At 50.6% G+C, this 23,318-nt stretch overlaps 1 long non-coding RNA gene and 1 pseudogene across 1 annotated transcript; one reads left to right on the top strand and one right to left on the bottom strand.

Moving 5' to 3' along the window:
• Window positions 1–455: 455 nt before the first annotated feature.
• Window positions 456–2,853, bottom strand: LOC149369475 (uncharacterized). Its single transcript, XR_016285345.1, has 2 exons — window positions 2,427–2,853; window positions 456–1,648 (listed from the first exon to the last, which is right to left on the bottom strand). It is a non-coding gene; the product is annotated as an uncharacterized LOC149369475 (long non-coding RNA).
• A 10,480-nt stretch (window positions 2,854–13,333) lies between these two features.
• On the top strand, window positions 13,334–22,351 carry LOC149369476 (uncharacterized; annotated as a pseudogene).
• Window positions 22,352–23,318: the final 967 nt, after the last annotated feature.

Genomic DNA, 23,318 nt, shown 5'->3' on the forward strand with positions numbered 1-23,318 from the left:
TTTAAGAATTTTTCGATCATATCCACTTGTTGGGGAGGTGAAGCTACTGGAGTGCGGGACAGCGTGTCTGCAGTAGCAAGCTGCTTGCCAGGCACATAAACAACTCGGAACTGATATCGCATCAGTTTGATACGGAACCTCTGAATCCTAGGTGGCATCATGTCAAGATCTGATTTCCCTAGAAGAGTTACTAGAGGTTGATGATCCGTTTCCACAATAAAGGAGATACCACGAATGAACTGGTCAAACCGGTAAATTGCCCATGTCACTGCTAGAGCCTCTTTTTCGGTCTGGCTGTAGCGTGTTTCTGCCTCTGACAGTGCACGAGACGCAAATGCTACAGGACGTAGCTCACCAGTGGGCTGTTCTTGCAACAGAACTGTGCCAATACCAAAAGAGCTGGCATCACATGACAAAGTTGTGTTGTAGCTTGGATGATACTTAGCTACACACAGTGAAGACGTTAGCATTGATTTAACCTTGTTGAAAGCTAACTCTTGCATAGGACCCCAGTACCAGTCGCTATGCTTATTTAGAAGTTCTCTAATCGGTGCTGTAGCCTGTGACAGATTTGGAAGGAAGCTACCAATATGATTCACCATACCAAGAAACCGGCGAACACTATGAACATCTGTCGGAGTTGGTAAAGAACGAATAGCTTCAAGCTTGTCAGGACTCGGAGAAATACCGTTTTCACTCACAACTACGCCTAGGAATTCTACTTGCCATTGGCCAAAACAACATTTGTTTTTGTTAAGCTTTACACCTGCTTTGCTTAGACGATCCAGAACTTCAGATAACTTCTGGTCGTGTTCCTCTTTATCTTTCCCAAAAACAAGAATGTCATCAATCATATTAACAACATTAGATTGGCCTTCCAAGATTCTAGCCATTTCCCTTTGAAAGAATTCCGGAGCAGATGTTATTCCAAACGGTAAACGACAGTAGCAGTAACGACCAAAAGGCGTGATGAATGTAGTGAATTCCTGACAATCTTCCGAAAGACGGATTTGATGAAATCCAGCAGTAGCGTCCAGCTTTGAGAAAACTTTGGCATCACCTAGTTGTCCTAGGACCCATTCAACCGTAGGTAAAACATGCCTTTCCCTGAGAACCTCCTTATTAAGTTTGGTCAGATCCACACAGAGGCGGTATCCACCTGAAACTTTAGGAACTACCACCAAGCCTGCACACCATGCCGTTGGCTTGTCAATACGCCTAATAACTCCCTGTCTTTCAAGCGAGTCAAGTTCATCTTTAACCACGTTATGGAGGGGCAGGGGAATCCTACGTGGGACGCTCAAAGCAAAAGGTACAGCGTTCGGTTTTAGTCGGATAGTGTACTCCGCACCAAAAGTCCCTATGCCTTCAAAAATATCCTGCGTCGGCAACTGACCAGGAGAATGAGAAGGAGGAGCCAGACTTACTTGCGAACGTGCCAGCGCATCAACGAAATGAACAACTCCAAGAGCTGTGATGGCTGGATAACCCAGAAGTGGCGTCGACTGCGAAGGCAGGACATAGACTCTCTGCTGCGAAGTGCGACCTTTCCATTCGAGGGTAGCTAAAAATTGACCAGCAACCCTCAACTGCCGGTTGTCTGGACCGGTGAGGCAACCCTCCGGCGCGTCCAGCCGCGACGGAATGCCTGGAAAAGTGGCGGGAACCACAGTCACTTCTGCACCAGAGTCCACTTTAAATTCAAGAGGAAGTCCGTTGACCTTCACACACACGAACTTGGCGTTCTCCGTGTTCTCCTTCTTGATAGGATGCACAGAAATGGAGTGCGAGTGTCTTGCGGATGAGCGTTGCTTGGAGACGCAGACGCTCTCAAAATGACCCTTCTTTTTGCAGAATCTGCATGCAGCGTTCCGCGCAGGGCAATTATCACGTGTATGAGCTTCGCGTCCGCAGAAGTTGCAAGGTTTTTCCGAAGCGTTTCGTCGAGCGTCTCTCGTTATGGATTTGCGACGCGCGGTGGCGTCCACATGCACAGGCAAAGTACCGTTGTGCGCTCGTTCCTGGCTTTCCTTCTGCGCGTCTTCATACATGCGTGCATGTAAAAGCGCCTTCTCGAGAGTCAAATCCGGCGTTCGGCAAAGCTGTTCCGAAAGCTTAGTGTCGAACAGGCCAACAACGAAGCGGTCGCGAACCAGTCTGTTTTCGACGCTGGAAGAGCCGTAATTGCATTTCTTTACCATCGAACGCAGGGTGGAATAGAACGCGTCCACGCTCTCGGATGGTTGTTGTACACGCTTATGGAAGCGAAAGCTTTCATGAACTTCATTCACAGGATGAATGAAGTGAGCCGTGAAACGTTGTTTAACTTCTGCATACGACGCGCTTTCCAGCTCGGTGAGCCCAAGAGAAGAGAGGATGCGGCGCGCTTGAACACCCATGCAATAAAAAAGTGTGCGAATCCTTACTTCGTCCGTTGCTGAAGACGCACCCGTGGCGACAGCAAAATCTTCAAATTGCTCCACCCACGATGACCAGGAGGCCGGGTCATCGAAGTCGAATGCTGGTGGCGGCGCTAGGCCAGACAAACCCGCGAATCGAGGTTGCGTCAGAGTCGAAGACGACGCGTCCATGGCGCTGCAGATGGTCTTGGTCTTGAGATGGTCTTGAGATGGTCTTGAGATAGCCTAAAGATTTCAAAAAAAAGGAAAGATCAGAATCCAAACACTTCTGACACCATGTAGAGATTGCCGAGATGGCAGGGTTGCAGAGTTGGGCCGGCTACTAGGCCTAGCCTGGACCCATGCTAGCGGACGGAGCCGCAGCAGTGAACGCTCTCAAGACCGGAAGCCAAAGACCCTTTATTCTTGCCAGCGTCTCTATTTATAGAGCCGAACCAGCGCCCTCTACAATGCGCACAGCGCGAGCGTTGTTTTGGTATCCCGGATTAGATAGGGACCTCGAAGTGCTGGTTCATGGTTGCCCTCAATGCATTCAATGCTGGCCCATGCCAGCTGCTGCAGTGCCGTCTCCATGGCCGGCTAGCAACAAACCATGGTACAGGTTGCATATGGATTTTGCGGGCCCCATCAATGGCTGGCAAGTTTTCGTGTTGGTTGATACCGAGACGAAGTGGATTGAGGCAATACCTTTGAAGACCATCACAGCGGAGACCACCATTCAGGTACTTCAAGGGATTTTCGCACGTTTTGGCCTACCACACTGCTTAGTATCGGATAACGGACCACAGTTTTAAAGTGCCACCATGTCCAGTTTCTTCCCAAGCAACCACAGATATCCGTCGCACGTACGAGCTAGATCCGAACGTCCTTTGCCGAGATCGGACGTCCATCGGACGTACGAACACACTCCAATTTCGGATTTCCTTATTCGTACATCCGCCGGACGTACGGACAGTGTCCACTTTTGTATATCCGCATTACAGACGAGGTGTACGTCCGAAGGATGTAAGGCCGAGTATTTTCCCAGGCCATGAGTATGGACGTTTTTTATTTCACAGAGAATTCGCGTCTTTCGTGTATGTATACTGTTTTATTTGCATCAGTTGGAGGGTTTGCGATTCCACTCCTACCTGCAGTGCAAGAGCCGCCAACGAGCTAAATTTATCTAAGAGGAGAAGCAGGTGCTGCAGAATTTTGCAAGAACTCGATGACTAGTTTATATTTATAAAACTTCTCCAAATTAGGGGAGTTGTGCGACATGTCCACCGTTTTGCTAGCTAAATTTGTCATTGAAACCATTCCTAAGAATCAAAACTCCCGTGCATTCTGCTATCACCGTCATCATAGATGCCACTTCGTGGTCAGTCCAGTCCAATCCAATCCATCAGTAGGGCTCCGTAGCGCTGTTGTTGATTTGTCGCGTAATGTTGTCGCGCAGAGCTTTATAGCTCTGTTATTATAATGTGTGGCTTTGTTCGGTCTGTGGACGAAAGTAGTATGTAACTTAAGCAATTCGGAAGATACGGGAAACGCCTGAAGCTCTTCTGGAACACCGGAATCCCGTACTGCGTCGACCTTGGTTTAAAGAAGGCTAAGTGCACATGTGATTGCCTACGAAGGTATGTATCCAGTACACTTCTTGGAACTTTGCTTCTAGGACAATGCAGCATGCTCATATAACATTCGTTCACAGGACAATGGGAGCAGTAAGCGCGAGGAGATGGCTTCCCCAAGTGTGTGCTGTTCTCACACTTTCGGGAGCCTACATCACACAGCTGCGGGAGCCCTCAACTCGCTCGACTGATTCCCACTCCTTATAGACCTCCTTCACCCCGCGACGTCACGAAGATGCGGTGGCGCTGATGTCAGTAGCGACTTTCGCGCGGTAGGCAAAACAGGTTCCGCCTGCCCGTGCCTACCACAACTGCCGCAGCTACCGGCGGCTGCATCATGCCTGCGCACTGCAGAAGCAGCATGTACTGACCAGTTGCGCAACTGTCGCATCCGCGTAGTATCATAAAACGGAAAAATAGATAAGCCTTAAGAGGCTTCTCGCAAATAAATACCGCATTAGGAAATGGGCCGCAGCAGTAAAAGCGCGAAGTCTCGGTGTTGACCGGCGCTGCCAGTCAACGTACCTCATAGCAGAGAAATTGTCGGGCTCAATCACCTGAACAACAGCATGGTACGCTTAAAATTGCACAAGGAAAAAAAAAGCCTGTATGTAGCTGCGCACGTATTTATCACCCTGAGCTGCTGCGTACGGGCGCCGGCAGGATCACTGACCACCAACTAGTGCGCTATTTTGTTGATAGCACAGCATGTTTTAACGTGTGTAGAAGTTATGCGAACGTAAACTGGCGCGGTTTAGGGCATTTAATATATACTTGAAACTATTTCTTAACATGACCGACATAATTATTTGATTCTAGTAAATGCGTCTGGTAAGTTGTGACAATCTTGTGCGGTCACGTTGGCATGCTTCGAACAGCGTACTTTAAGTGTGCTAAAAACCACATGCTTTTCATTGCATCATGCATATGTCATAAGCTGCTTCATGAAGTAGTACATGATCGCGAAGCCTGTTTGGAAAGAAGCAACCGCAAGCGGGCTACCAACAAAGGCACGTAGCGAAATTGACAGGGGATGAGGAAATGAAACGTGCTTTCTTTATTGATGCATGAGATATGTATCCAAATTTGGTGCAAATATAAAATTACTTTGCTAATTTCAGTAAGGCGTTTTATTTTCAGCTATACCTGGTACAGTTCTTGGGCAATTATAATTAACACTCTCGTCAAGTCACCCCGGGTCTTGAATAATTAAGTAGAAAGTGCGGAAATTCTTTATGCCAGCATGTTCCGAAAGCCCTATTCTCTATGACGGCGGTATTAATTTCTTTTTAGATTCTCAGTACTTATGCATGCATAGTAACATGAAAACTTTGCTTACAAAAATAACTAACATACTACTGCTCCTGAAGGAAAAAATCGAGAGATTTATTGCACTCCTCAACGTCTCTAGAATCGTTCACGACAAATAGAATCATTCTATTTCCATTCGTTACAAATTTACGAAGCGGTGTGTGATGCCAATCGCAGAAAAGGTGGTAGATCACAAAACAAACCTTTAAGTTTATTCCCTCGTTTAAGGCCTCTTCGCTTTTGCTTTGGTCAAAGAATGCGGCATTGAAATCAACGAAGCCTCTGATCCCTTTTCTTCGTAGTGATGCTACCATTGTGGTGCTCCGTCGTCGGAAACCCGCAGAATTTGCGACGTGCCTGGACCATCAAGAATCCCATTACCTCACAATTTTTGACAACCACAGATCTAAAAACCGTAATTTTATGAATTTCTACTGAATATTTTGCTATAATTTTTTGTCACCAAACAGAATGCCCAGGACTAGGAAAGAATATAATTTCAGGAATCCAAACTTTTCACCAAATCGAGCACTTTAAGAAGGGAGAAGTCGGCCTGGCTGGTGCCTGATCTGATGGCTAAAAACAGCGGTTACGCGACAGAGATGAGATCGGCACCCGATTGACGCTGTCCCCACTTTTCGCACTGCGCGACACGTGTGTGAACAGACAGTGAGCGCACGTCGGCTCTGCCGAAAAGACGCCAGTGCTTCCCTCACTACTGTCCCGAGGTAAAATCATTCTGGGTAGTGCAGAGTGTCAAAAAGGCATTATTTTATTCAATGCCTAGGGTAGAAACCAACGGCAGAAACGCCTTCTAGCCATAATACAATAAATACGCTGTGGCGAAATACACCGTACATGGCCAACGCGAGCCCGCGTGCTTCGAGGAATACTAAGTTGAAAGCATCAACCATTGCTATGATTCTCAGAAACCCAAAACGCGCCTTGAGAACTGGCGCTGCACCACCTCAACTCGACGCCAATCCCTGGCCTCTTGCCTACCGCGAGCCCGCTAGCGACTGCAGTGCCACCTCGCTTGTTTGCAAACATGGGGTAGGTCTATACTTATTGAGGTGTTTGTTAAAGTGCATTGTCTGTTATACTTGCAGCATTAAACACTTCTATTAATTGGTTCCAATGTTTTTACTTGGGCTGCTGCATTGTGCCATTTGTTTCACATGACTGATGTTTGCCGCGTTCTTTTTTATTTCAGAAATCCTGTGGGTGGGAAGATTGCGGTACTGATCAATTCGCGCTACAAGGCACATACACGCCACAACACAAACGGACGAAGCGCGTGAATTGATCAGTATGAAGCTCCAACTAGCCCCCGCTCTTGCAGTGTTAAAGATGTGTGTCCCAAGCTTGCCACATTTGAAGAGTCACATTTAAGAAATTTTCCGAATGTAACCCATTGCTCTGCTGATGTATCATCAACCACAATAAAATAGGGACAGGGTGACTGGTTACAAGAAATGCTCATAAACGCTGCATTGAATCATTCTTAAGTTAGCACGGTCTCACCATGTTGCCAGATAAAAGCTCACCTTTTGCATTTTCGAGGCGCGATCTTTCGTGCTACGTGCTGAAACTTGCTGGTACCCAATACAATACGTCACAAGCAATAAATTCCAGAAGGTGACGTTTGACAGGTCGCTATCATGGTCCCCACATGTGCAACAGCTGAAAGTCAAGCACTGCTCTTGCGACTCTATCATTTGTATGCTCTCCACTATCAGAAGAGGCTGTTCTACACCTTCAATACTACGGCTGTATGGAGTGCTCTGTGAAGGCCTTCACTACAGTCTCCCTGCTCTTCAGGGTATTTCGCAAGCAAATATTAAAATCCGTGAAGCTATGCAAGCTAAAGCCTTGCGAATCTGCATTGGTCTTCCCAAGAACACCTCCACAGTGGGTACTCTAGCAGAGAGCAGACGCATCAGTACTGTTAACCCTGGAGCTCCTTCGCGCCGAGGTGCGGTTTGTGGCTCGTGTACTTAACCATCCATTCACAGAGTACTACATAGAGGAAGTTTCTGATTTCTGACCTTCTTCCATAAAAATACAAGCACTCTGTCGCAAGCTCCTCCCCACCTTGGAGGTACTTATAGCATGGCACATCAGGACAACAGTCCCTGGCATTAAAATAAAAACAAACACCCCTGATCCTGCACTTAAATACTTTGCTCTTGAGCCCGTTTATGGTTGCTAGAGTGTGCACCGCCACATCTACACTGATGGCTCTGACGCTTCCATCTCATCAGCAATTGGCGCCTGGACTCCGTCATTGTGCACCACAACTACAGCGACTCGACGACTGCTACCGAGCTGGCTACTCTAAGAGCAGCGTTTACTTACATTCTGCAACAACTGCCAACAGTGTGGGTCATCTTCAGTGACTCTCGCACTGCACTACAATCGATAAAGTCATCAGGAAGCCTTCAGGAGCACATCGTCGATAACTTGAACAGATTACACACCGAGGCCTGTGAACTACGTCACCGTGTTGTGCTTCAGTGGTTACCCACTCACTGCGGCCTCGCAGACAACAATCATGCTGACGGTGCAGCAAGGTCGGTGCATAGCGACACTTCCTTGATCCCACCCATATCCTTTTCTTGTACTGATGATGCGAGACTTCTGGCTACTAAATCCTGGCCGACACAATGCTCTTTGTGGGGTGATCCACAGCGTCAATATAGACCCCTCTTTCATATCAACTCAACTTGTGACTTCCGCATGCCTCACAATTTAGATAGACATGATTGCAATTACCTGCACTGAATTGGCATCGACGTTCCCTTCAATAAAAGCCATCTTCATAAAATTGGTGCATCAAGTAGCACTCTGTACCCGACATGTGGTGTGCGCGAAGATCTTCAACACTTGATCTGCTGCTGCCAAACCTTTATTAACCATTGCAAGGCACTGTTAAGTGCTTTAAGACTCCGTCAGGATGACCCCGTGCACCTGGAGCAGTTTCTTGGACCCTGGAGTGATGTGGCTTTGGCTGCATGAGGGACAAAACCATTATTAGTTTTTCTTAGGGAGATGGGTTGATGGACACACTTTGATAATTATGTGTGTATGTGAGTGCATGAGTGTTGACTACGCTATATTTCACTTTTCACCCTTTACTTTTTCCTTTTCCTCTCTTCTTCTTCTCTTCTTTCACCCTCACCTGGAGTAGCATGCTGTGCGAACTACCAAGCAGACCTCTCCTGTATTCATTAGTCTCTCTCTCCCTTCAGGAAAACAAGGGTCCCATGCACCACATAAAATACTCTGTGTCATTTCTAAAGGATCAGTAGGTATTTGATTTCAGGGAAAGAAAAGTAAATATTATTCAACGTGACGAGGCTGTTCTTGACATTTCGAGACGCATAATCTCACAGTTCGTTTTGTGATAGAGCAATGCTAGGAGTTGTATTTTGTTTACAGACTACGTGATACAGGTGGACCAACTCTGCAATTTTCATTGCAAGGCTAATCTTGCCTGCCCCTTAACAACATCACTAGTGCCACAACATCTACATGTCCTTGACAAGAAGTGAAATGTTCATGTAAGTTACTCTCTTAAGGTAACTGCACAAATTTTTTTTCCTTCAAAAAAAGTACACTGCTTGAATTATCAGTTACCCTACAAATAAAATTGTAAGACTGCCTAGTAATTGCTAGGCAGTGGCTATAAGTTTGAGCATATACCTTGCATGTAGACAGCGCTGGGTTTAGACGCCAGCTTTCTACAGGCCTTGCTTTTAGCTTTTGTGGCATGAAATGCTGCGGAAAAGAGCCCTTCAGCAGACAAATTCTTCAACACGCCGGTGATTCAGCCCTCTAACCAATAACTTAAATCTCCTTCGTGCGATAAAGCCCAATTGTGGCCCTTTTTTCAATGTTTTAGGACAGGAAGACTACTGTTCCTTTGTCTTAAGAAGTACTAATGAAGCTACCCTAGGCAAAATCAAATTTACATGTTGCAAAAGAACATTGCATGTTGCATAGCTAATGTTGGTTTACATTACACACAGCAAAGCCATCAAACATACAAAATCTTGTAATAAAAACAGCGCAAGGACACAGGACGAGAACGGAGAGTAGACACACACGGCGCTGAACTTGCAACTACGTTTATTGGAAAAACACGCTGCTTTTCAAGGCAGGGCGTCAAGAAAGCGCGCGCATGCGCTTTGTCAAAAATACACTTATCGGGTAACCAACTCGCGCAAACTGCCATTTTAATACAAAATCTATTTCTCACCGTGACCATACATCTTTCTACAACTGTCGCACCTCAAGCCAACCTTGGTGTAGCATCATCAAGCACGCGTGATGCAGTGTTATCAAGCACGCGTGCTCATGTATAGCATGAGCAGGATGGTTCACACTTGCCGCAGTCTTGCTTATCAGCGCCAGTCATGTGACCTTTGCTGTATCGTTATAAAGTCAGTGACACCAAGCAATAAACGTTCATTTTCTTTGTTCCACCCACCGGCTACGTTCCGTTACTTCAGTGGCGACGAGGATGGGTGTAAGGGATCGTTAGTGTACGCGGGGTCATCGGAACGCGGCTGGGAGCGCTCAAAGCGAAGTGTCTCCTTCTCGGAACGCGGCCGCTCGCGAACGCGCCAGGAAGTACGGGTGTCCACCCGCCCCGCGGTACCGATTCGCGCACGTGCTGGCACGAATGTCTATTTGTGTTTGTTTTTATTTTGTGGTGGAGAGAGTGCTTTACTTTGTTGAAGCCGGAGGGCTGGCCATGCCCTTGAAGAACCAATGATGTTAACAGCACAACATGATTGGAAGCCACGAAATGTGGGCCGGGCCTTTAGGGCTTTAAAACCGGGCCCCGGAGCTGGAAGCGGGGTTCTGCGCTAAGGTGAGATGCAACGCATCTTCGGCAACGCCGAGTAGGGGCCTCCCCTAGTATTAGCCAGTTCCACCCTTTTTGTTGTTTGTCTTCTTGCCGCTTAATATGTGTATAGTGCCTCAACTTGATGTAATGTAAATATCTGTATATAAACCTTGAAGTCTTCGCCTTACCCCTGCGTCTCAACTGAACACAAGACCGTCTCTGACGTGGCACCCCTGGTGCGAAGAGCTTCAGTTCGAGTTACCAACCGTCTCTGGCGGTGCACCCCTGGTGCAAGGAAAGCAGAAGAACCTGGAAATTTACTGGCGCAGTCGACGAGGATCCTGCGGCCATCGGAAGACGGCGCAGGAAGAAGATTGAACGCAGGGAGAAAGGCGACTGTCAGGCAACAGCAGCGTTCGAGAAAGGACCTGCGGAGAGACAGCGGCAAGGGCCACGCGTCAGCGGACCAGCGACGCGAGACTGCGTCCGGTGAAGGAAAGCAGCGCGTCCAGAATTCGACAGTCACCGGCGGGTTGCAGCAAGTGACGACAACGTGCACACGACCAGCGGCGTGCGACAGCTCATCGCAGCGTCCGGTGAAAGTGGCGGTGGACTGCGACGCCAAGGAGCTGGCAATGCGGATCGACGCATCGAAACTGTGAGTTTCCTTCGTCGCATTGTTAGCGTCCCTGTGCATGTGTTCGAGCCGGTAGGACAGTTGAGGGGTACAGACGGCGGTATGGACGGTTATCCATGCCGGCTCTCACTCGATGTGAGGTACCAACTGGAATTAGCGAAGGCGCGCTTAGCGTACTTTCAGGCTGAACTTGCGAAAGTGAATGGAGGAAAGGCGCCGCTGTGCGAGGAGGAACCTCAGGATGTTAACTGCGTCTTGGAGGAATTAGAAGCAAAGCGCCAGCAGCTAGCGCTGGAGCTCGCTGAGCTCAAGGAGTCTAGGAAAGCTAGTGGACTAGCGACGGACAACTACTCCGAGTCCCGAGAGGAGAGGCCACCTGTGCTGGAAGGTAAAGCCGTATGCTTGTCAAGCACAGGCCAAGAAAACAGCCAGGCAGAAGTACAAAGTGAGCCAGATTTCTGCGAAGCTGGAGTCGCAGCTCAAGAAAGCATCCTGATGGAACGCAGCGTCGCGGTATTAGAGGCGGTGATCTCGCACTCCGACGACACGGCCGCCCAGGTTAGCTCAATCCCAAATGACACCAGGGACGCGGACGCGTGCTCAGGATTGTTGGAAGTGAGTCTCACAATTCCAAAAACGCGGTCTCAAGCAAGCTGCGGAAAAGAGCATTTAGCTCAGCAGGGAACGGCCAGCGTCGACAGATGTCAGATCGCGGAGCTAGTGACAGGAGAAAGTCTAGCGTTGCTGGAACCGCACACTGTGTCGGTCATAGGGCATGAAGGGCCCCGTAGCGTCATTGATGGAAAGAGCGTTCCATGCGAGCCAGAGAACGGAGGCGGGCTTGCTGGGCCGACCGGGCAGAGCAACGCGCAGTTGTTGAACGCACCCGACGTGTGTCCCACCAGGTCCTTCGTGGACGAGATGCGTGGCGACTTGCCACAAGGCAAAGTAGGGTCAAGCGACTGCGAGGGAGCTCATGCAGCCTCAGACTATGCCACGAAGCCGGCAAGCGCCGATCAAGCACGGAGCGGCAATTTCAAGGTTTGCCCGTGCAGTAAAGGTGCAAATGGCCCCAAGCGAAGTAGAGTAGCAGGAGGCAGGTGCGTAGCTTTCGCACTGAAAGTCTGCTCGTGGAACAGTACGTTCCGTGCTGCAGTACGCTTGATCAAGTGTAGTAAAACCGGCCTCACTGGTACGGTTAGACAAGGCAGGGGCTATGCTCCTTATGCAGCGCGCGGCTCGTACCGGCGCGCCAGAGAGAGCGGGCCCTCAGGTGCGTCGTGTGGTCATGGGTTTGGACCCATCGAGAACCAGGTCGTGTTTGATCCTGGAGGGCTCCAGCTGTTGAGTTCTTGCCCCGCTGTGGCATCGGCCTAGTGGGCATAGTGGCCATTGGGCGTTGATCGTGTCTATTGAGACGCGTGGTGGCTCGAACGCACACAAGGGCGCTCGGTGCGACTAAGGAGGCTCACGTGGCCACTTACGGACGTCGTGCGAGTGCTACTGAACGCTGAAGTTGCGAGTGTCTGTGTGTATGTGTGATCATTCCCGAGCAGGACCACGGTGTGCATGCTGGTGAACTGGGTGCAACGCACCAACTTGGACGCTGTGTTACGGCGCACGGCAGGCATGCCACTGTGTGTATTTAAGTGTGCATTTTGCGTAATGTTGTGTTGGTGCCCGTGTGCGTTTTTTGTGTTTTTGGTTTTGTTGGTGCCAGTGCTGGTGTAGCTGCGGCATGTCACCCACAGGGTGGTTTTGTGACCCGTACCGATCCCTTTGTTTTAATTCTAAAAGTGACATTTGAGCCCTTTGTAGAATCTTGGGAAGGGCGTGTAAGGGATCGTTAGTGTACGCGGGGTCATCGGAACGCGGCTGGGAGCGCTCAAAGCGAAGTGTCTCCTTCTCGGAACGCGGCCGCTCGCGAACGCGCCAGGAAGTACGGGTGTCCACCCGCCCCGCGGTACCGATTCGCGCACGTGCTGGCACGAATGTCTATTTGTGTTTGTTTTTATTTTGTGGTGGAGAGAGTGCTTTACCTTGTTGAAGCCGGAGCGCTGGCCATGCCCTTGAAGAACCAATGATGTTAACAGCACAACATGATTGGAAGCCACGAAATGTGGGCCGGGCCTTTAGGGCTTTAAAACCGGGCCCCGGAGCTGGAAGCGGGGTTCTGCGCTAAGGTGAGATGCAACGCATCTTCGGCAACGCCGAGTAGGGGCCTCCCCTAGTATTAGCCAGTTCCACCCTTTTTGTTGTTTGTCTTCTTGCCGCTTAATATGTGTATAGTGCCTCAACTTGATGTAATGTAAATATCTGTATATAAACCTTGAAGTCTTCGCCTTACCCCTGCGTCTCAACTGAACACAAGACCGTCTCTGACGTGGCACCCCTGGTGCGAAGAGCTTCAGTTCGAGTTACCAACCGTCTCTGGCGGTGCACCCCTGGTGCAAGGAAAGCAGAAGAACCTGGAAATTTACTATGGGATAGCTGCACGATGACAGCCAGACCACCCGAGTTCGACGACACGACCAGTAGCTGGAGCACTTACCGTGTTCGTTTGGAGGCCTTCTTTGAGGGTCACGGCATCACAGATTCAGGGAAGCAGCGTGCGCTTCTAGTGTCGGCACTGAGTGACAACGTGGTTCGCGTGGTTCAAGGCCAGTGCCAGTCGGAATCGGTGAACAGCCTGAGCTACGAGGCCGTCGTACAGCACCTGGATAACCACTTCGATCCCCAAGCCAATGAGATAGCAGCGAGCTACGCTTTTTTCATGCGGAACCAAGCGGAAGGCGAAAAGGTACGGGACTACATCACCGACCTGAGACGTCTGGCAAAGGATTGCAGTTTTGAGAAGTTTTCGGACCGCATGTTGCGGGATCGGATTGTCTGCGGAATACGTGATGAACAAGCTCGACGACACATGTCGCAAAAGAAGTTGAACCTGGCGGATGCAGAAGCTTTTGCTCTAGGAGCGGAAACCGCAGAAGCGAATGTCCGGGCAATGCAAGAAAGGAGCTTCAATGACAACGGCGCGGCAAACTTTGTACAGAAGCGCAGGATGAATCCGCAGAAGTCCGGACGCGGGCATGGATCCATGACCGAGTCAACTCAATGCTGGAGATGTGGCTTGAACCATGCTTCGGAAGTATGCAGACACAGGAAAGCGACGTGTCAAGTGCGGCAGGAAGGGACACCTGGCAAGGATGTGCTCCAGTGGCCGCGCTAACCTCTCGGGAAATTTCGCGGTGAAGGAGCTGGACGCCAGTGACGCAAGCGGAGAAGAAATGCTCTACGCTTTGGTGGCTCACAGCTGCAGTAATAACCAGTCCGCACGCCCATTCGAAAGGGATTTCATCTGGGAAGGCCGGAACCTGCGCATGCTGGTGGATACAGGGTCCACTGTCAGCGTCATTCCAAGAAGGGTATACGAGAACCATTGCGAAGGGTGGCCGGCCCTGCAGAAGACTTCACTACGCCTGGTGTGCTTCCTGGGCGGCGCCGCTGCCGGTCCTTGGCCGAGTGGCCATGAAAGTCGAATGCGGCAGCACTCAAGTGGACAGCTCGCTCGTAGTAGTGGATTGCGACGGGCCTCTATTGTGCGGCCGGAACACCATCCAAGCCTTCCGGAATGCTGGCATGGCACTATTGGAAGAATGCTAGTCGCAGAACATACATGTGGTTCACAGTGACACAGAAACGGTGAAACTTCTGGCTGAATTTTCGGACATCTTCGAGGAGAAGTTGGGTTGTTGTAAGGGACCGCCCGTGAAACTTCACAAAAAAGAGGCCGCTATACCACGCTTTTTCAAAGTTCGACCAGTGCCCTAAGCGCTTCGGGAAAAAGTGTCAGCAGAAATCGATCGCCAAGTACAGGAAGGAGTGCTGGCACCAGTGAGAGTTTCCGAGAGGGCTACGCCCGTCGTGCCCGTACTGAAACGAAACGGTGATATTAGGCTCTGCGGCGACTTCAAGCTAACCGTGAATCCAGCGACACATCTGGAGCAGTACCCGTTGCCGAAAATTGAGGACATCTTCGCATCTCTGTACGGGGGCGAGGTGTTCACCACTTTGGATTTACGTCACGCGTATAATCAACTTCCGCTGGACGATGCAGCAAGAACAATGGCCGTGTTGAACACATGGCCATTGTGAACGGCCGTGTTGTTTGCATACAACCGCCTCGCTTTCGGCATCGCATCGGCTCCAGCATTGTTCCAGCGCCGCCTCGAATCCGTTCTGCAAGGCCTCCCTCGCGTCAAGGTGTACTTGGACGACATCATTATTGCCGAAAAACAGAATGACGACTCCACTCTTCGGCAAGTCTTCGAGAGGCTGCGCGAAAACGGACTGAAGTTGAACCGTGACAAATGCAGGTTCCGCGAGAAGGAAGTTTCGTTCTTGGGGCACAAGATCGATGCAACTGGCCTGCACCCCCTTGAGAATATGGAAGCCATCACCACCGCACCAAGACCGGAGACTGTGAGCCAGCTAAAATCCTTTTTGGGATTGATCACATATTGTCACGGCTTGACGTACAGGCCGGCGGCGAGAACGGGTGAAGAGAGAGAGCACAGAACAAACAGGCAGGTCCACCAGCAGCAACGTCGTCGTCGGCGCGCCGCAATCGCTACTCGTCTTTTTCTTCCACTCGCGACACTACCTCCCCCTATGAAGAAGCATCGTCCCGATGCTAACACGGAAGCAAGAGCACACGAAGGAAAACCACACACGCGCCCAGCAACTCCTGCTGGCCAGTGTTAAAGGGAGTGGTAAAATCAGTTCGGGTCCAGGCGATCATCGCGCGTAATACGGTTTAAGCCGCATTACGTGCACTATTTCAGGGCGGGGTGAACGACGTGATGACGGTCGGGTTCCTTCGGGCAGCACCTCGTAATTAAGTTCACCGAGGCGGCGAACAACTGTATACGGGCCGAAGTAGCGCTTCATGAGTTTTTCGGAGAGACCTCGACGGCGCACCGGCGTCCACACCCAGACCTTGTCTCCAGGGTAAAAATGGACGTCGCGTCGACGGAGATTGTACCGACGAGCGTCGGCATGTTGTTGATGTTGGGTACGGAGTCTGGCGAGTTGCCGAGCTTCTTCTGCGCGCTCGCAGACTAGTCGGGCATCATCGGCGACGTCGACAGGTGGCTCGTGCGGTAGCATAGCGTCAAGCATCGTGGTGACCTGTCTTCCATGGACCAGCTGGAAAGGGGACATACCTGTCGTCTCCTGGACAGCGGTATTATAAGCGAATGTAACGTAGGGCAGTACCGCGTCCCAACTGCGGTGGGCGACATCCATGTACATGGCGATCATGTCGGCCATGGTCTTGTTCAGCCGCTCCGTCAGCCCATTCGTTTGCGGATGGTACGCAGTAGTTCGGCGGTGGCTGGTGCAGCTGAGACGGAGGATCTCCTGTGTGAGCTTGGCCAGAAACGCGGCACCCCGGTCAGCGATCAAAACGGCAGAGGCACCGTGACGGAGCACAATGCACTCAATAAAAAATTGGGCTGCCTCAACAGCTGTCGCCGACGGAAGTGCTCGGGACTCCGCATATCGTGTTAGGTAGTCTGTTGCTATGATAACGTACATGTTGCCCGACTGCGACGTTGGAAATGGACCAAGAAAATCCATTCCGACAGTGTGGAACGGAACAGGCGGTGGTTCGAGTGGTTGGAGAAGGCCAGCTGGTCGTATGGGCGGTGTTTTGCGCCTTTGACACTCTCGACAAGTTCTTAGTAGTGACGGACGTACTTAGGAAGTGTCGGCCAGTAGTACCGTTCTCGAATACGTGAAAGTGTCCGGCTGTAGCCAAGGTGACCAGCTGTAGGATCGTCATGGCAAGCTTGGGCGACCTCGGCGCGCAGGTCTTCACGCACAACAAGGAGCCACGACCTCGGGCTGCTGTCGAAGTTCTGCTTGTACAATACACCATGCATTATCTTGAACGTCGGCAGTATGCGCTGGAAAATGCGAGGCATCGCAGCTTCGTGGCCTTCCAAGTGCGCCATCAGCTGATCAAGCTGAGGATCACTGCGTAGCCGAGCAGCCATATCTGCCATGTCCAATGCCCCAAGGAAGCCGTCCTCTTCGTCATTTTCGCCTCCCGGTGCCGGCTCCACGGGGGCTCGAGACAAGCAGTCAGCATCATGATGTTTGCGGCCGGACTTGTAGGTGATGGTGACGTCGTACTCCTGTAGCCGAAGGCTCCACCGAGCAAGGCGGCCTGCTGGATCCTTAATATTGGCGAGCCAGCACAGGGAATGGTGATCGGTGACGACACGAAAAGGGCGACCGTACAGATAGGGCCGGAATTTGGTGATGGCCCAGATGACAGCGAGGCACTCTTTCTCAGTTGTCGAGTAATTGCCCTCCGCCTGCGAAAGAGCTCGGCTGGCATACGCAATAACCCTCTCAGCGCCGTCCTGGAATTGCACAAGCACTGCCCCAAGTCCTTTGTTGCTAGCGTGCGCGTGGAGTTCAGTGTCGGCGTCTTGATCAAAATGGCCTAGTATCGGGGATGTTGCAAGGGCGTGTTTTAATTGGCGGAACGCTGATTGCTGCTCCTCGGTCCACTCAAAGGCAGCGTTATCCTTCGTCAGGCGGTAAAGTGGCGCCGCGATCTGGGCAAAGTTCCGTACGAAACGTCGGAAGTATGCGCAGAGACCAAGAAAGCTTCTGACGGTCTTCTTGTCCGACGGTGGAGGGAAGGATGCGACGGCAGCCGTTTTCTCGGGGTCTGGCTTCACAGCTCAGAGTTGGTGGGTCGGCTGCAGCTACTATTGGGACGTCTTCTGGCGCCAGCGTGTGTCGCATGCAGTTCTTCGCGAACGGCCGAAGCGATAGAGACAGAGGCGGGCTGCTCAGGAGAAGGGAAGAGCTTTTTCAGCTCCTCGCGGATGACGTCGCGAATTATTTCTCGAACATCGGCTAGACCAACTCCGCCCAGGCCAGACGAGGCAAGACTTGAGACGGAAGGAAGGGCGCTCAGTCTCTGAAAGTGACTGGTTCTTGTCGCCAATGCGTGCTCGATATTTGTAGCTTCGGCGACAAATCCGGCTACTGTGGTCGGAGGATTGCGTATGAGGCCTCCAAAGATGTCATTCCGGACACCCCTCATCAACGCCCGTACCTTTTTCTCCTCAGTAGCCCGCGGGTTGGCGCGGGCACTCAGACGCAGCACGTCTTCGACGAAGCTTCTGACGCTTTCGGTGGGTCCCTGGATGCGAGCGTGGAGCAGATCTTCTGCTTGCTGTCGCCGGTGTTGGTTCGCGAACGTGCGTACCAGTTCGCTCTTGCATGTCTCCCATGATGTTAACGAAGCCTCATGGTTCTCAAACCAATACTTTGCTGTGGCTTCCAGGGAGAAGTACAGATTCTGCAGGCATTGGTCGGGAGTCTACCCGTTATGTCGAGCTACTCTTTCATAGTGCTGGACCCAGTCTTCAACATCGTCGAGGCCATCGCCACGAACGGGACGACAGATCTTGGAGTGTCAGGCACGTAGACGATCCTCGACACAATCGCGGGGTCGGTTTGTTGTGACTGGGACGCCATGGTGACGTTGGCTGTCCTAGATGTCCGCGATCCCTCGGGCAAGAGTCCGAATTCCGGCGCTTGGCCTTGCTGACGTCGGCTAGCGCGAGTCTCAGTTTCTGCCGAGGGCTCCTCCAAGAAAACTCGACGGCCAGGACTTAGGACGGGGCTCGAACTACGAGGCGGGGTGCGCTGCATGAGATGCGTTACCCAGCACCTGCACCAAATGTCACGGCTTGACGTACAGGCCGGCGGCGAGAACGGGTGAAGACAGAGAGCACAGAACAAACAGGCAGGTCCACCAGCAGCAACGTCGTCGTCGGCGCGCCGCAATCGCTACTCGTCTTTTTCTTCCACTCGCGACAATATTACGCCAAGTTTTTACCCAACCTTTCAACCACGCTGGTTCCACTCTACAGGCTGTTGGCTAAAGGAGCGCAATGGCAATGGAAGGCCGAACACGAGGAAGCCTTCCAGGCAGCCAAGCGCGCTAAGGTAGAAGGGGAACTTCTCGTGCACTGCGACCCCGGAAAGCCGTTGCGGCTTGAATGCGACGCTTCGCCAGTGGGAGTCGGCGCGGTGCTGTCACACCGTATTGGAAACGGACTACCCCATATCGTTTCGTTCGAGAGCACTGACACCGGCTGAGCGGAATTATTCGCAGTTGGAGAAAGAAGCGTTGGCCTTGGTGTTCGGCGTCACCAAGTTTAGGGATTATTTGCTGGCGAACCATTTTACTCTGGTGACGGATCACAAGCCACTGACAGGACTGTTCCACCCGGATAGGCCGATTCCGCACATGACCGCAGGAAGAATTCAGTGGTGGGCATTACTACTGTCGGCTTACCATTATGATCTCGAGTACCGCCCAGGAGAGCTAAATGCTAACGCCGACGCTCTCAGTCGCCTACCATTGCCGTGCTTGGGTGACCGAGGAAGCCAAGAGCCCATGGAATACGTGCTGTATACGCGGAGTCTAGATTCCAGGGCCCTTTCCGCTAAGGAAATAGCAGAGTTAAGCCGCTCGGACGAGGCGCTTCGCCAGATCAGGGAGTGGATCTCACGCGGCTGGCCGCGTCACTTATCAGCAGCACAGCAACACCTGATGCCGTACTTTTCTCGCCGTAACGAGCTCACGGCCAGTCATGATCTGATTTACTGGGGCCATCGCGTAGTGTTGCCGGATGCGGCGCGACGATGCATGCTAAAGGAACTGCACGACAGTCACCCCGGTATCAGTGCCATGATGCGCACAGCGCGAGCGTTGTTTTGGTATCCCGGATTAGATAGGGACCTCGAAGTGCTGGTTCATGGTTGCCCTCAATGTATTCAATGCTGGCCGATGCCAGCTGCTGCAGTGCCGTCTCCATGGCCGGCTAGCAACAAACCATGGTACAGGTTGCATATGGATTTTGCGGGCCCCATCAATGGCTGGCAAGTTTTCGTGTTGGTTGATACCGAGACGAAGTGGATTGAGGCCATACCTTTGAAGACCATCACAGCGGAGACCACCATTCAGGTACTTCAAGGGATTTTCGCACGTTTTGGCCTACCACACTGCTTAGTATCGGATAACGGACCACAGTTTTAAAGTGCCACCATGTCCAGTTTCTTCCCTAGCAACCACAGATATCCGTCGGACGTACGAGCTAGATCCGAACGTCCTTTGCGGAGATCGGACGTCCATCGGACGTACGAACACACTCCAATTTCGGATTTCCTTATTCGTACATCCGCCGGACGTACGGACAGTGTCCACTTTTGTATATCCGCATGAGAGACGAGGTGTACGTCCGAAGGATGTAAGGCCGAGTATTTTCCCAGGCCATGAGTATGGAAGTTATTTATTTCACAGAGAATTCGCGTCTTTCGTGTATCTATACCGTTTTATTTGCATCAGTTGGAGGGTTTGACGCGAAGATGTTTGTAAATTGGTGCGATTCCACTCCTACCTGCAGTGCAAGAGCCGCCAACGAGCTAAATTTATCTAAGAGGAGAAGCAGGTGCTGCAGAATTTTGCAAGAACTCGATGACTAGTTTATATTTATAAAACTTCTCCAAATTAGGGGAGTTGTGCGACATGTCCACCGTTTTGCTAGCTAAACTTGCCATTGAAACCATTCCTAAGAATCAAAACTCCCGTGCATTCTGCTATCACCATCATCATAGATGTCAGTTCGCGGTCAGTCCAATCCAATCCATCAGTACGGCTCCGTAGCGCTGTTGTTGATTTGTCGCGTAATGTTGTCGCGCAGAGCTTTATAGCTCTGTTATTATAATGTGTGGCTTTGTTCGGTCTGTGGACGAAAGTAGTATGTAACTTAAGCAATTCGGAAGATACGGGAAACGCCTGAAGCTCTTCTGGAACACCGGAATCCCGTACTGCGTCGACCTTGGTTTAAAGAAGGCTTAGTGCACATGTGATTGCCTACGAAGGTATGTCTCCAGTACACTTCTTGGAACTTGCTTCTAGGACAATGCAACATGCTCATATAACATTCGTTCACAGGACAGTGGGAGCAGTAAGCGCTAGGAGATGGCTTCCACAAGTGTGTGCTGTTCTCAAACTTTCGGGAGCCTACATCACACAGCTGCGGGAGCCCTCAACTCGCGCGGCTAATTCCCACTCCTCTTCAAAGTTGCGGGACGGAGTATTTTCGCATCTTGTTAATTTTTAAGGCATTGCTAGTTTCACAGTGCCTATACAAAGTGTGACAACGCGCGAAAGGCAGACCATAGGAAGCATGTGTAGTTCGCAGTGGTTCGCAACGGAAGCTTTGCAGCTTTCTGTGCACAGTCTCGTACAGTGCTGCGCAGGTTAGTGCCCTAAGGCCCATGAGAATAAATAAAGAACACATACATTGTCAAATATGGTGTGGAATAGTGAGAGCTGTTATTGCCTTATACTTATTGAGGTGTTTGTTAAAGTGCATTGTCTGTTATACTTGCAGCATTAAACACTTCTATTAATTGGTTCCAATGTTTTTACTTGGTCTGCTGCATTGTACCATTTGTTTCACATGACTGATGTTTGCCACGTTCTTTTTATTTCAGAAATCCTCTGGGTGGGAAGATTACGGATGTGTGTCCCAAGCTTGCCACATTTGAAGAGTCACATCTAAGAAATTTTCCGAATATAACCCATTGCCCTGCTGATGTATCATCAACCACAATAAAATATGCGTGCTATGCATCAAATTGTTTTTGGTTTTATTGCATCGCGCGGAGTGAAAAAAGCACGCATGCACCATATATGCGAATATTCGAGAAAGATCCGCCAATGGACGTACTCAACTGGACGTCCGTCGGCGGGCGACCCGTATACCTTTGGCCACCTTTCGGACGGCCGACGGACGTCTACCGGCTGTTTGCGGATGTTAAGCGGACGTACAGAACATCCGAAACAGACCTCTGTCGGCCGTCCGAAGGATATCGGTGGTTGCTTGGGTTGCAAGAAAGCCACGTGAAGCACATAAGAACAGCCCGATACCATCCTCAGTCAAATGGTTTGGCGGAACGGGCCGTGCGAACAGTAAAAGAAGGGCTTCGAAAGAATCCGGCAGGCACGTTGCAAGAACGACTAATCAAGTTTTTATTCCGTTATAGAACGACACCGTTGGAAGGAGGAAAGTCGCCAGCGGAACTACTGTTGGGCTTCCGTCCCCGAACCCGGCTGACAGCTTCCCTCACAGACACCAAGGTGACATGAAATGATGGCTCTGGCGAACCTGTGCCAGGAGCAGCAAAAGGACCGACACAGTTTCAACCAGGAAGGCATGTATGGTCGCGCCAGTTTCAGTCTGGTGGGAAGTGGGTGCCGGCGACGGTAGTGTCCACGACGGGAGCACGTATGGTAACACTGGAAACACCTGAGGGCCAGCAGCGGCGCCACGTAGACCAACTCCGGCCACGACTCGACACAGGGGCGTCACCTAGCAAGCCGAGCCAAGCCCAGACCCACAGAAGAAGCTGAGCATAGCTCCGAGCAGGCAGAAGCTAATCAAGGCCCGGAGGCACGGGAAGTCAGCTCTCAAGCCGAAGACCAACAACCACCACGTCGTTCGACTCGCATACGGAAGCCTTCAGATCGTCTCGCTTACTCTAGCTTAGGGGGAAGGGATGTAGCATCATCAAGCACGCGTGATGCAGTGTTATCAAGCACGTGTGCTGATTTATAGCATGAGCAGGATGGTTCACACTTGTCGCAGTCTTGCTTATCAGCGCCAGTCATGTGACCTTTGCTGTATCGTTATAAAGTCAGTGACACCAAGCAATAAACGTTCATTTTCTTTGTTCCACCCACCGGCTACGTTCCGTTACTTCACTTGGCACCGTTTTATAAATTTTGAAAACAAATATATTGGAACCTTTGCTTCAGCCTTAAAGGACTTGGCTGACAAATGATGCACCACGCAGCCCCATGATTAATTAAGAAACTGACTTCAACAGGTTTTTCAGTACAAAAACGTAGTCTCTGAACACTGCAAGAATATTTTCTGTAAGCGTCTTTCTATTTCTTCAGTGTTATTATGCGACATATGCATTTCAGTTTGCACGTGTCTTTTGGTAGCGAAATATCCTATGTGTGTTAATGAACATTCGTGAGCGGTTATCATAGCTGGTTGCATTTGACAATCTTATTCCCCTCTTCTGCTTTGTGCTCAGCACCTAATTTTGTTTTTCTTTACTGCTTGTGCTTGCTGTATGCCCTCCTCATATCATAGTGATGTAACGAAATCTGTCTCGACATAATTGTCCTACCATAACGCAACACGACCGATACAGATGCTGGCAAGCATCAGACTGATACAGAGTTGTGGCGCAGTTTTCATATAAAATTACAACGCATTCTGACGTGCTTACCAAACAATGTGAAACATTTAGACTCTTTTATAAGCATAGCATTCATATTGTGTTTAGAGTACACTCAAAATTATGCT

This window comes from Amblyomma mixtum, chromosome 1 (assembly GCF_055824585.1).
Source record: "Amblyomma mixtum isolate Tamu chromosome 1, ASM5582458v1, whole genome shotgun sequence".
NCBI classification, from domain to species: Eukaryota; Metazoa; Arthropoda; class Arachnida; order Ixodida; family Ixodidae; genus Amblyomma; species Amblyomma mixtum.